A 10,842-nucleotide genomic window follows, 5' to 3' on the forward strand; every position below is an offset into this window, starting at 1 on the left:
TCCTGGGGTGTGTGACCAGCTTGCCAGAGCATGAGGAGGCTTCAGAGAGGGCACCCAACTAAGACCTCCAGCAGCTGAGAAAACCCCAGCATTTTGGACAGAAGCTCCCCAGTCTGGTGGCAGAGTCCTGCTGTGGCAAAAAGCGCAGGGGTCAAGTGACTGAGGGGTGACATGACAAGGCAAAGGAAGCAAAACAAACAGAAGAGTCCAACATTAGACTCCTATATTAGGGACAAAAAAGGATCAAAGCATGGAACAGGAGGAAGACAGTGAAGTCAGAACTCCTTCACCAAAAGCTTCAAAGGAAAATATGAGTTGGTTACAGGACATAGAGGACCTTAAGAAGCAGATAAGAGAAGTGGAGGAAAAATTGGGAAGAGAAATGAGAATGATGCAAGAAAATTACGAAATGAGAGTCAACAGCCTGACTGAGGAAAATAACACCTTAAAAAACAGACTAACTCAAATGGCAAAAGAGGCTCAAAAAGGCAATGAGGAGAGGAATACCTTAAAAAGTCGAATTTGCCAGATGGAAAAAGAATCTCAAAAGCTCAATGAGGAGAATCATTCCCTCAGATTTAGAATGGAGCAAAGGGAAGCTAGTGACTTTATGAGAAATAAAGATGATGTTAAACAGATCCAAACAAATGAAAGAATAGAAGGCCATGTGAAATATCTCATTGGAAAAACCACTGACCTGGAAAATAGATCCAGGAGAGATAATTTAAGAATTATTGGACTACCTGAAAGCCATGATCAAAGAAAGTGCCTAGAAATCATCCTCCAAGAAATTATCAAAGAAAACTGCCCTGATGTTTTAGAACCAGAAGGCAAAATAGAGGTTGAAAGAATCCACCGAGCTCTTCCCGGCAGCTTCTCCTGCGCTTCGCAGCAGCCCCCTCCGGGAATCCAGAGCCCAAGGATTCCCCGGGATGTGGTGACCAGCTCCCCGAGGTGGACAGCGTCCCCTTCCCTGGCCTCCCTCTCTAGGCGGGGGTGGGGGGGGGGAGGTTGGCCCGCGGCCATGTCGACCACCTTGCTGCGCTGGCAGATGAAGAACATCGTCCAGAACTATTCGGAGGCTGAGATCAAGGTGGGTGAGGCCACCAGCAACGACCCGTGGGGGCCCTCGAGCTCCCTCATATCCGAGATCGCTGACCTCACCTACAACGCGGTCTCGGAGATCATGAGCATGATCTGGAAGCGCCTCAATGACCACAGCAAGAACTGGAGGCACGTCTACAAGGCCATGACTCTCATGGAGTACCTGATCAAGACTGGCTCAGAGCGGGTGTCGCAGCAGTGCAAGGAGAACATGTACGCTGTGCAGACCCTGAAGGACTTCCAGTACATGGACAGAGACGGCAAGGACCAGGACTTCAACGTGCGCCAAGAGAAGGCCAAGCAGCTGGTGGCCCTGCTGCGGGACGAGGACCGCCTGTGGGAAGAGCGGGCCCACACCCTCAAAACCAAGTAGAAGCTGGCCCAGACGGCTACAGTGTCCTTGGCGGCTGTGGGGTCCGGGGCCCCCCCGGAAGCAGAACAGGCCTGGCCCCAGAGCAGCAGAGAGGAGGAGCTGCAGGTTCAGCTGGCCCTGGCCACGACCAAGGAAGAGACTGATCAGCCCCCACCCTGTGGCCCTGAGGATGACGTCCAGCTCCAGCTGGCCCTTAGTTTGAGCCAGGAGGAGCATGACAAAGAGGAGCACATCCATTGAGGCGACGACCTGAGGCTGCAGATGGCCATTGAGGAGAGCAAGAGGGAAACCGGGGGCAAGGAGGAGTCGTCTCTCATGGATCTGGCTGATGTCTTCACAGCTCCGGCCCCCCACCCTCCTCTGATCCCTGGGGCGGTCCTGTCCTTGCAAATGTCCCACTCTCTGATCCCTGGGGGGTCCCCCAGGACCCCCGGCCCACCCTCAGCTGACCCCTGAGGGGGTCCGGCTTCCACCCCTACTTCTGGGGACCCCTGGAGACCTGCCCCACCCTCTGGCCCTGCAGCTGATCCCTGGGGGGTCCCCCTGCTCCCCCTGCTGGAGAGGGGGGACCCTAGACATCTGGGGTGGAGCTGATGGCCCAGGTGGGGCCCCAATCAGTGGCCCGTCCACCGCTGACCCGTGGGCACCAGCGCCAGCCTTCTCAGATTCCTGGGGAGGCTTCCCAGCCAAACCCAGCACCAATGGCACGCCAGGGACCGGGGGCTTTGATGCAGAGCCGGATGAGTTCTCGGACTTTGACCGCCTTTGGACAGCACTGCCCACCTTGGGCAGCAGTACGGGGGAGCTGGAGCTTCTGGCTGGAGAGGTCCCTGCACGAAGTCCTGGGGCATTTGACCTCAGTTGGGGTTGGGGGCTCCCTGTCAGAGGCCGTGGGGTGCCCCCCACCGACAGTGCCACCGGCACCCACGCCTCCAACCCGGAAGACGCCAGAGTCTTTCTTGGCGCTCAATGCTGCCCTCGTGGAACTGGACTCTTTGGTGACTCGGCGGGGGCCTGCTTCCCCCCCCCCCCCCCCCCCCCCCCCCCAGGCCTCCCACCCCTTCCTGCCAACTGGAGCCCGTGGCACAACCACTGGCCCGTCCCTCACCAACCCTTTTCAGCCTCCACCTCCAGCCACACTCACTCTGAACCAGCTACGTCTCAGCCCTGTGCCCCCTGGTCCTGGGGCTCCACTGGCCTTCATCTCACCTCTGGGTGAGGGGCCTGGCCTGCCTCCCATGATGCCCCCAGGACTCCCACCCCCGAACACTAATCCCTTCCTCCTATAACCAGGCGGGGGGAGGGGGATGCCCGCCTCCTCTCACCCTCCAGGAGATCAGTATTGTGAGTGCATGTGAAAGGGGGGGACCCTTCCTCCCCCTCCCCCCAGCCTCAGCCCTCACCTGACCCAGTCACACTTCACCCTCTCCCAAGCCTCCTCCTAAAACTGGAAGCAGAAGGGAGGCTTGGCAGGCAGGGGGACCCCTCCATCCGGAGGCATTAGATGGGGCTGGGGCACGTGGGCACCCCTTCCCCGATTTCGCCCAGCCTTGAATCCCTCCCCTCCAATCAGTGTGGAAGCCCTGATCTGCCCCCTCCCCCCACAGTGACTGTCCCTGGTGATCACTCTTCTGACCTCTGTAATAAATGACATTTCTGACGGGCAAAAAAAAAAAATCCACTGATCACCTCCTGAAAAAGATCCCCAAAAGAAAACTCCTAGGAATTTTATAGCCAGGTTCCAGAGTTCCCAGATCAAGGAGAGAATACTATAAGCAGCCAGGAAGAAACAATTTGAATCTTGTGGAAACACAATGAGGATAACCCAGGATCTGGCAGCTTCTACACTGAGGGATCAAAGGGCCTGGAATATGATATTGCGGAGGTGAAAGGAGCTGGGATTAAAACCAAGAATCACCTACCCAGCAAAACTGAGTATCATGTTTCAGGGGAAAATATGGTCATTCAGTAGAACACAGGACTTTCAAGCATTCTTGATGAAAAAAACAGAGTTGAATAGAAAATTTGACATTCAGATACAAGAAGCAAGAGAAGCATAGCATGAGAAGGTAAACAGGGAAAAGAAACCATAAGGAACTTATGAAAGTTGAACTATTAACATACCTACATGGAAAAACAATAATTGTATCTGATGAAACTTTTCTCAGTATGAAAATAGTTGAAGGGAATGGAAATATATATATATATATATATATATATATATATGTCTATATCAGAGTGTATATGGATGTATGAATACATATGTGAATGTGTGTATATATGCTTACAGGTATACATAGGTAGAAAGCACATGACCAATTTAATAGGCAGGGATGATACTTAAAAGGTGAAATTAAGAGGTGAGAGAGGAATATAATGAGAGGAGATGGAGAGAGACAGAATGGGGTAAACTATCTCATTTAGAAGAGTCAAGGGAAAATGGTTACAATGGAAGGGAAGAATAGGCAAGCACAAGGGAGTGGGTCAACCTTATTCTCACTGAATTTGGCTTGGGGAGGGAATGAAATACACACTAAATAGGGTATCTCACCCTACAGGAGAGTAGAGGGGAAGGGGATTAGAGGGGGGATAATGGAAGGGAGGGCAGACTGGGGGGGGAGGGAAGTTGGAAGCACTCACTTTTGAAAAGTGGGAAGTGGGATAGGAGGGAGGGAAATATAGTCAGTCTTTTTCAATATATCTACTATGTTAATGTTTTGCATTAGCTACACATGTACAACTTATACTGAACTTCTTATCTTCCCAGTAAGGGTGGGTGACAAGGAAGGAAGGGAATGAATCGGTAATTCAAAGTTTTAAAATCAAATGTTTAAAATTATATATATATATATATACATATATATACAGATAGACAGATAGATAGATAGATAGATACTATTGTTAATACTATTTTACATGTAATTGGGAAATAAGATATACAGGCACTGGGACATAGAGATCCACCATGCCCTACTGGAAAAGTCGAAGGGGGTATGGGAGAAGATATGGGAGAGAGCAGATTGGAGGAGGGTATATCCTGTGGGATTGCTATTTTGGGGTGGTGGGTAGGGGAAAAATGGGGAGAAAATTTGTAACTCAAAATCTGGAGGAAATGAATGATGTAAATTAGAAGTTAATAAAAGCATTTGAACAATGAAAAAAAAAAAGAATGAAGGACCACAACTAATTTCAAGTGCACTAGCACAGTTCCTCCCCCATAGTAGTTGCTTAATAAATGTTTATTGACTCAACTACCTACAATTTTCTCTTCTAGTTTCATAAAAAAGTAAGATTTCCCTTTTTTTCTCTGAAGCTCCATGGTCCTGGTCATTTATTGCAATTCCAAAGAAGTCATTTCCCTACAATTGAGAAGATTCTGAAAAATAGCATTGTCCAGAAAGTTTCTTTCTTATCTTCTTTTCTCAGATGAATAAACTTTGTATTTTATCTTCCATTTGCAGTATAACACTTCTCCAACCTTCCATTGTTACACATACCTGAGTTTCTTACTCAGGATAATGAACAATATTACCCAAATGCTATCAATTTTCCCAACAAAACATTAAGGGAGGGAACTTACCACTGAATCTATTGTTTCTAACAAACAACAGAGTTCTATCCTTAAGTTTCTTCCCATGATTAACTGCCAAAGAAGGCAATGATATTTTCTGTAATTATATATATATGCCTATTTCCCCCATATCATGGATATTATGGAATACTCACATTAATGAGACCACCGTACCATTCAGAATGTTGGTGCATAGAAGAATTTTTCTTTTTAGAAGTTTAACTGAAGTTGAAATAATTTTTAATTCCATTGTGCAATTTGATATGTCTGTTTGTTAAAGATATGAATTTCTCAACATATATGTATGCAACTCAGTAATAATTATAAATACCATGGCTATATAAAAGTAACTGAAGTATCACATGTGCAGTTATCATGCATAAGTATTCATAATTCAATTAAATCCAATCCAATTCAATAAGAATTTGTCAAATACATATAAGGTTTTGTGCTAAACATTAAGGATATTAAAAACAATAGTACCTGCACTCAAAGAGCCTAAAATCTATTAGATGATAAACATAAGTTGGGATTGAATTTAGGTCTTTTGACTCCAAATCCAGTACTTTTTCTGTCACCATGTTGTTTCTGTGTTTTCTTCTAAAGACTTATCAATCAACTGGAGAAAGATTAAACAAGTTCTGGAATGACTGTGATGAAATACTACTATGCAGTAAGAAATTATAAGCTGGTTGATTTTATTTCTATTTTTATGTTTTGGAGAGGTGAGGAAAGGTAATAGGGGTTAAGTCACTTACCTAAGATCACAAAGCTAGTATGTGTCAAGTGTCTGAGGTCACATTTGAACTCAAGGCCTCCTGACTCCAGGGACAATGCTCTATTCAGTGCCACCTAGGTGTCCTGAGCTGGTTGATTTTAGAAAAAAAAACATATAATTACTTGCATGAAACATTGAATAGTGAAATGAGCAGAAGCAAGAGAATGTTGTATACAGTAACAACAATTGTTTGAAGAATAATTCTGAAGAACCAGGTTATCATGAGTACTATAATTACTCACTCCAACTATAAAGGACCTTTGAAGGAAGATGGTATCCACTTCCATAGAAAGAACTACTAAAACCATAGAATGGTTTTACATATATTTATTAGTCTATGTCAAATGGTGGCTTTCTCTAGTCAAGGGTGGGGAGGGAGGGAGGGAGACAGTACACCTATTGACATCTGAATAGAAAGCAGTTGAGGGCTGAGGGTGATGTGAGAGAGGTGGTAATGGGTTTCTTTGCACAAGATGTCAGATGAAACAAAAAGTATGTAATATTGTAGCTATTATCTGAAAGCTGCCAAAAGTTAATTTTTCAGTATTTTCTTGATTGAATTTGGTTATTCAGTAACAAAAATATTAATTAAATTAAAAAATTAAAGCCCAACAAAATAATGATGATGACAACAACAGAAGGCATATCAGAATATAGAAAGGCATGATGTGGAAATTCTTATGAGGAGCAAAGCATTACTAGCACAATATTACCACCAAGAAGCACTATTTAGGAAAGGATATTGGCTATATTCTAAACTGTCTTTAGGATAGTAACTGATGAGATTTGGGGAAAGGAACTGACTCTGCAGTTTCATATAAAAACATTCTTTATTAAATCTGGCATTGGCAACTATTTCATTTTTAATTTTACCGAAGTGTAAAGCTTAGTAAGTATATGGTAAGCTCTAAAATTTACACTGTTTGATTAGTCTGTTGGGCCATTTGCTTGGAAAATATCACTTGCTGCCAGAGAAGGATCACAATGCTATTCTTAGATATAGAGAGTTGTTGGAGGGCCTAGTGCTGTGAAACATTTCACTTAAGTTGTTCAACATTTTGAGACCTGAGCTCTCCAGGGCCTTTAGGATGAACTCAGCAGAATCATGCTTGATTTACAGTAACAGGAGCTGAAAGTCATTTGTAATCTGTTGATTACTTCCACTGATCTTTGTTCTTTCTTGTGTCACTCCTATACAATGTCATTCTTATTGACAGTAGTGGGAATTATGTGCAGCTATTGACAGCTGAATGGAAAGAAGTTGAGGGCTGAGGGTGATGTGACAGCATTGGTAATGGGTTTCTTTGAACAAGGTGTCAAGTGAAACAAAAAGTATGTAATATTGTAGGTATTATCTGAAATCTGCTGAAAGTAAATTTTTCATTTTTTTCCTTATTGATTTTTTTAGAGTTTGCTTACTCAGTAAACAACCAAATTATCTCTAAATATACTCTGTTGCTTTAGACTATCAAGTGTCTTTCTAACTCCCTCTGTCTATAATAGATCAGACTTGTGGACCACATCTCTTAAATACCTGAGTCCTGGGAGATCATCCATGATTCTAACAGAACATTTTGCCCTAATGGGTGCAGGATAGAAATAGATTAATTTAATATCATGAGTCATGGTCAACCATCATTAATATAATAACATCCCAGATGTTATTTTCTTCATTTAATCTTATGCCCATTGTGGGGGTAGTTCAGCATGACTCAAAGTACTAGCAGAAAACAATTGAAATGTTTACAATGTCAAATTTTCCCTGAAACTTCATCCCATGATGTGACTCAGAATTGTCTTCCAGGTGATTTCATACTGGTAAAATTATTATGGTTTGCAAATCACTTGCAAGAGAGATCCATGTATGCCTACAGTTAAGAGTTTTCCATCATAAAAATCTTTGTTCTATGAAGATGAAAATAAAATACTAATTCCCATACACACACACACACACATATACAATGAAGTGCATAGAATACTGGAATAAGAGAGAAGAATAATAAAGATAACAAAAAGCAGTAGTAGCAGCAGCAACAACAGTAACTAGTATTTGCATAGCCCTTTAAAATTTATGCAAATCACAAAGTGATTTACATAAAATTATCCCTTTTGATATACATACAACCGTATGAGATGGGTGCTATTATTTTTACATCTTACATTGGAGGAAACTGAGGAAGATGAGGTCACACAGGTAGTGTCTGAAGCAGAGGTTGTAACCTGGCTTTAAACCCTAATTATACTAATAGAAGCAGTGTAGGGTGACCATGGACAAGTCACCTAACGCCTCTGAACCTCAGTTTCTTCATCTATAAAATGAAGATATTTTTTTGAATGAAGAAATAATTTTATGATTACTAGTTTGTGTTTTTGGTTCCTGGTAATGACAGGAAAGGATGTTATATCTTTGCGTTGATGAATACACTTCTAATTAGTGCATATTTTAGTATCTCATTCTTAAGGACTCTGCTTAGTACCTCATATCTAGCACCAATCCTAGTAATTATACTGTGATGTTAATCAGTTCCTGACCTAGAGACACATTGAGTGATCCAAGTCCTTATGTCCTTATTAAATTCCTCTCTCCTTCACTGCCACTCAACACAAATTATGCAACCTTTTTACTTAGTCATAAATCCCCCCATTTCAATTGAAGTTGATGGAAATCTCAATTTTCACAGCATTTTATGTCTGCTCTGGCCCACGACCCAGGCCAGACAGAGATGATTATCCTAATAACAGATTCCGTTGGGTCAAAGATAGGATGATCATATTTGTATGAATTCTGTTAACAAAGTAATATTGTCAACAGGCTTGACTAAATTGAGTTGATTTGGTTTACTCTATTTGGGAGTTCCATTCATTCTACATAGAATCTTCTTCCTGGTATATAATCATAGGCAACTATATGTTCCATTCCCCCTGAATGATCTTAATGGTATCATAGGACCTCTCATATCTTTTGGGAGGTGGATGCCTGAAATTCAGGTCACCACTCTTTCATTTTTAATAGTTGCTGGCCATTTAAAGCCTGAACAGCTCTACAAAATCTTTGTTTTATTGAAATTTGAACAAAAGTGTTTTAATATTAAAAGGAATTTATTGTTACTAGAAAAAACATATAGCAGATATAATAAAGAAATCCAGAAATATTTTCTGTTTTTCCCATAAAGACTAGTGAATTGATAGATTGAATTAAAAAGCATTATAGGTAGGGCTTCAGAAGTAGACAGAATTTTCTTTCATTTAGTTTTGAATGTATGCATATTTAATCAGGTTATTTTGTAGTAGTTTATGCAAATTTTCTTGGCAATTAGTGAATCATTTCTTATACACCTTATATGACTCTAATTTTAATAGCTGTTCTACCTATTACTAGTATATTAAAAGTAGTTTATGTTACAAAGTAAATAAGGCAACCAATCACAGACTAGTCTGACTCAATGGCAAAAAAAATAATAATATGTATTTTTGAAAAGGAATTGCCTAATACACATAAGCATCGTTATTATTTTTCACTTCCCAAATATTTTCACAAAACAATTATTTCAAACATATATATTCTGGTCAATTAAGGGTACAGGACTTGGGGTTATAAAGATTTAGGTTCAGATTCTTACTCTGGTGCTTGCCAGTCTGGAAACAGTCTGGCCATTTGACTAAGCCTCAGGAAACTTTATAAGGCTATAGATTGTAGAGACATTGAAAACTGCTTTCTTACATGTAAAGGTTCCTCTATCTATATATTATATAATCCTATTTTGTCCTAATGTATTTACTGCAAACCAAAAAAAATCAACAATAAGAAGATAATAATGCATGAGGTCAGAGATTATTCTTCCTTTGTTCTGAGGCCAAATTTCTCTAAGGTTAAATAAACCTGATAAGCCAATAAAATTCTATGGACTAGAGTCATAGTCCCTGCAACTTTCAGACATTAGATAGGACATCCAAGTGAATACAGATAATCAAGGGGTTTGATGAAACAAACTATAAGAACTCATCCAACATACAATATGTTATTCATAGACAACCATGCTATCTATGTTTTATCTCCAACCAAACTTTGTACCTCTGGCTTCTGCATCATAATCCAGAAAACTCTTCATCCTGGAAGACTTCTTCAGTCTTAGAATTCATACCAGGAAAAGTCCCTTCTGCTCCCAGGGGCCCTCCTTCTGATTGGAAAGTGGAAGGCTCCTCCCATAACCTCCTTTTAATGTAGATGTCTAGACCAACCATCTCTTCATTTCTCACCAGGCTTCACTTTTCTGGCCTCCATCATACCTTAGGTATGTTTGTTCCCCCCTTTTTAGTTAGGTTATCTTCCCCCATTAGAATGTAAGTTCCCTTAGGGCAGGAACTATCTTTATTTTGCTTATATTTGTATTTTCAGTGTTTAGCACAGTGCCAGGAACATACTGAGTACTGAATAAATGCTTGTTGGCTGACTGACTATGATATTGAGAAATAAGATGAAAGCAATCATTAGAAATATAGATTTGGGAGTTATTTCCATAAAAATGTAGAAGTCATTTGAGCAGTTATGAGGATCCTCAGCTGATCAAACTTAGGAGGCAACTACTATCTACATGACTGTCCACATGCTGAAAGGCTCACCATTCCAAAACTATTGTATTGAATTGTATGTTTTATTTTATTGGTATCCATTGTTTTATACTGCCTTCATTTACAAATATATTCTTTCTTTCTACCATAACCAGACTCATTCTTTATGACAAAGAATGAAAAAGAGGGAGCAAAAAAGCATTTTGAAAAAAAAATTGACTAATGCAGCAGTGTATTCCAACAATATATGCAAAGCTTCACATTCATAGTACCCTTCCTCTTCCAAAAAGTAAGGTAGATTCATTCTCATCTCTTCTTTGAGGTCCTGATCATTATAATCACACAGGATTCAATTTTTGTTGGTGTCCTTTCCATTCAAACTATGGCAAGCATTGGACATATTTTGTTGGTATGATTTATTTTCCTTTTGGTCAATGCTTATGTCTT

The 10,842-nt window shown here is 41.3% G+C and overlaps 1 pseudogene; it reads left to right on the top strand.

Annotated features, from left to right (window-relative positions):
• The first annotated feature begins 1,024 nt into the window (after window positions 1-1,024).
• Window positions 1,025-2,766, top strand: LOC138148156 (epsin-1 pseudogene; annotated as a pseudogene).
• Window positions 2,767-10,842: the final 8,076 nt, after the last annotated feature.

This window comes from Petaurus breviceps, unplaced genomic scaffold (genome assembly GCF_028583685.1).
Source record: "Petaurus breviceps papuanus isolate PSGF00001 unplaced genomic scaffold, PetGlider_PUasm1.0 90822, whole genome shotgun sequence".
In the NCBI taxonomy this organism is placed as follows: Eukaryota; Metazoa; Chordata; class Mammalia; order Diprotodontia; family Petauridae; genus Petaurus; species Petaurus breviceps.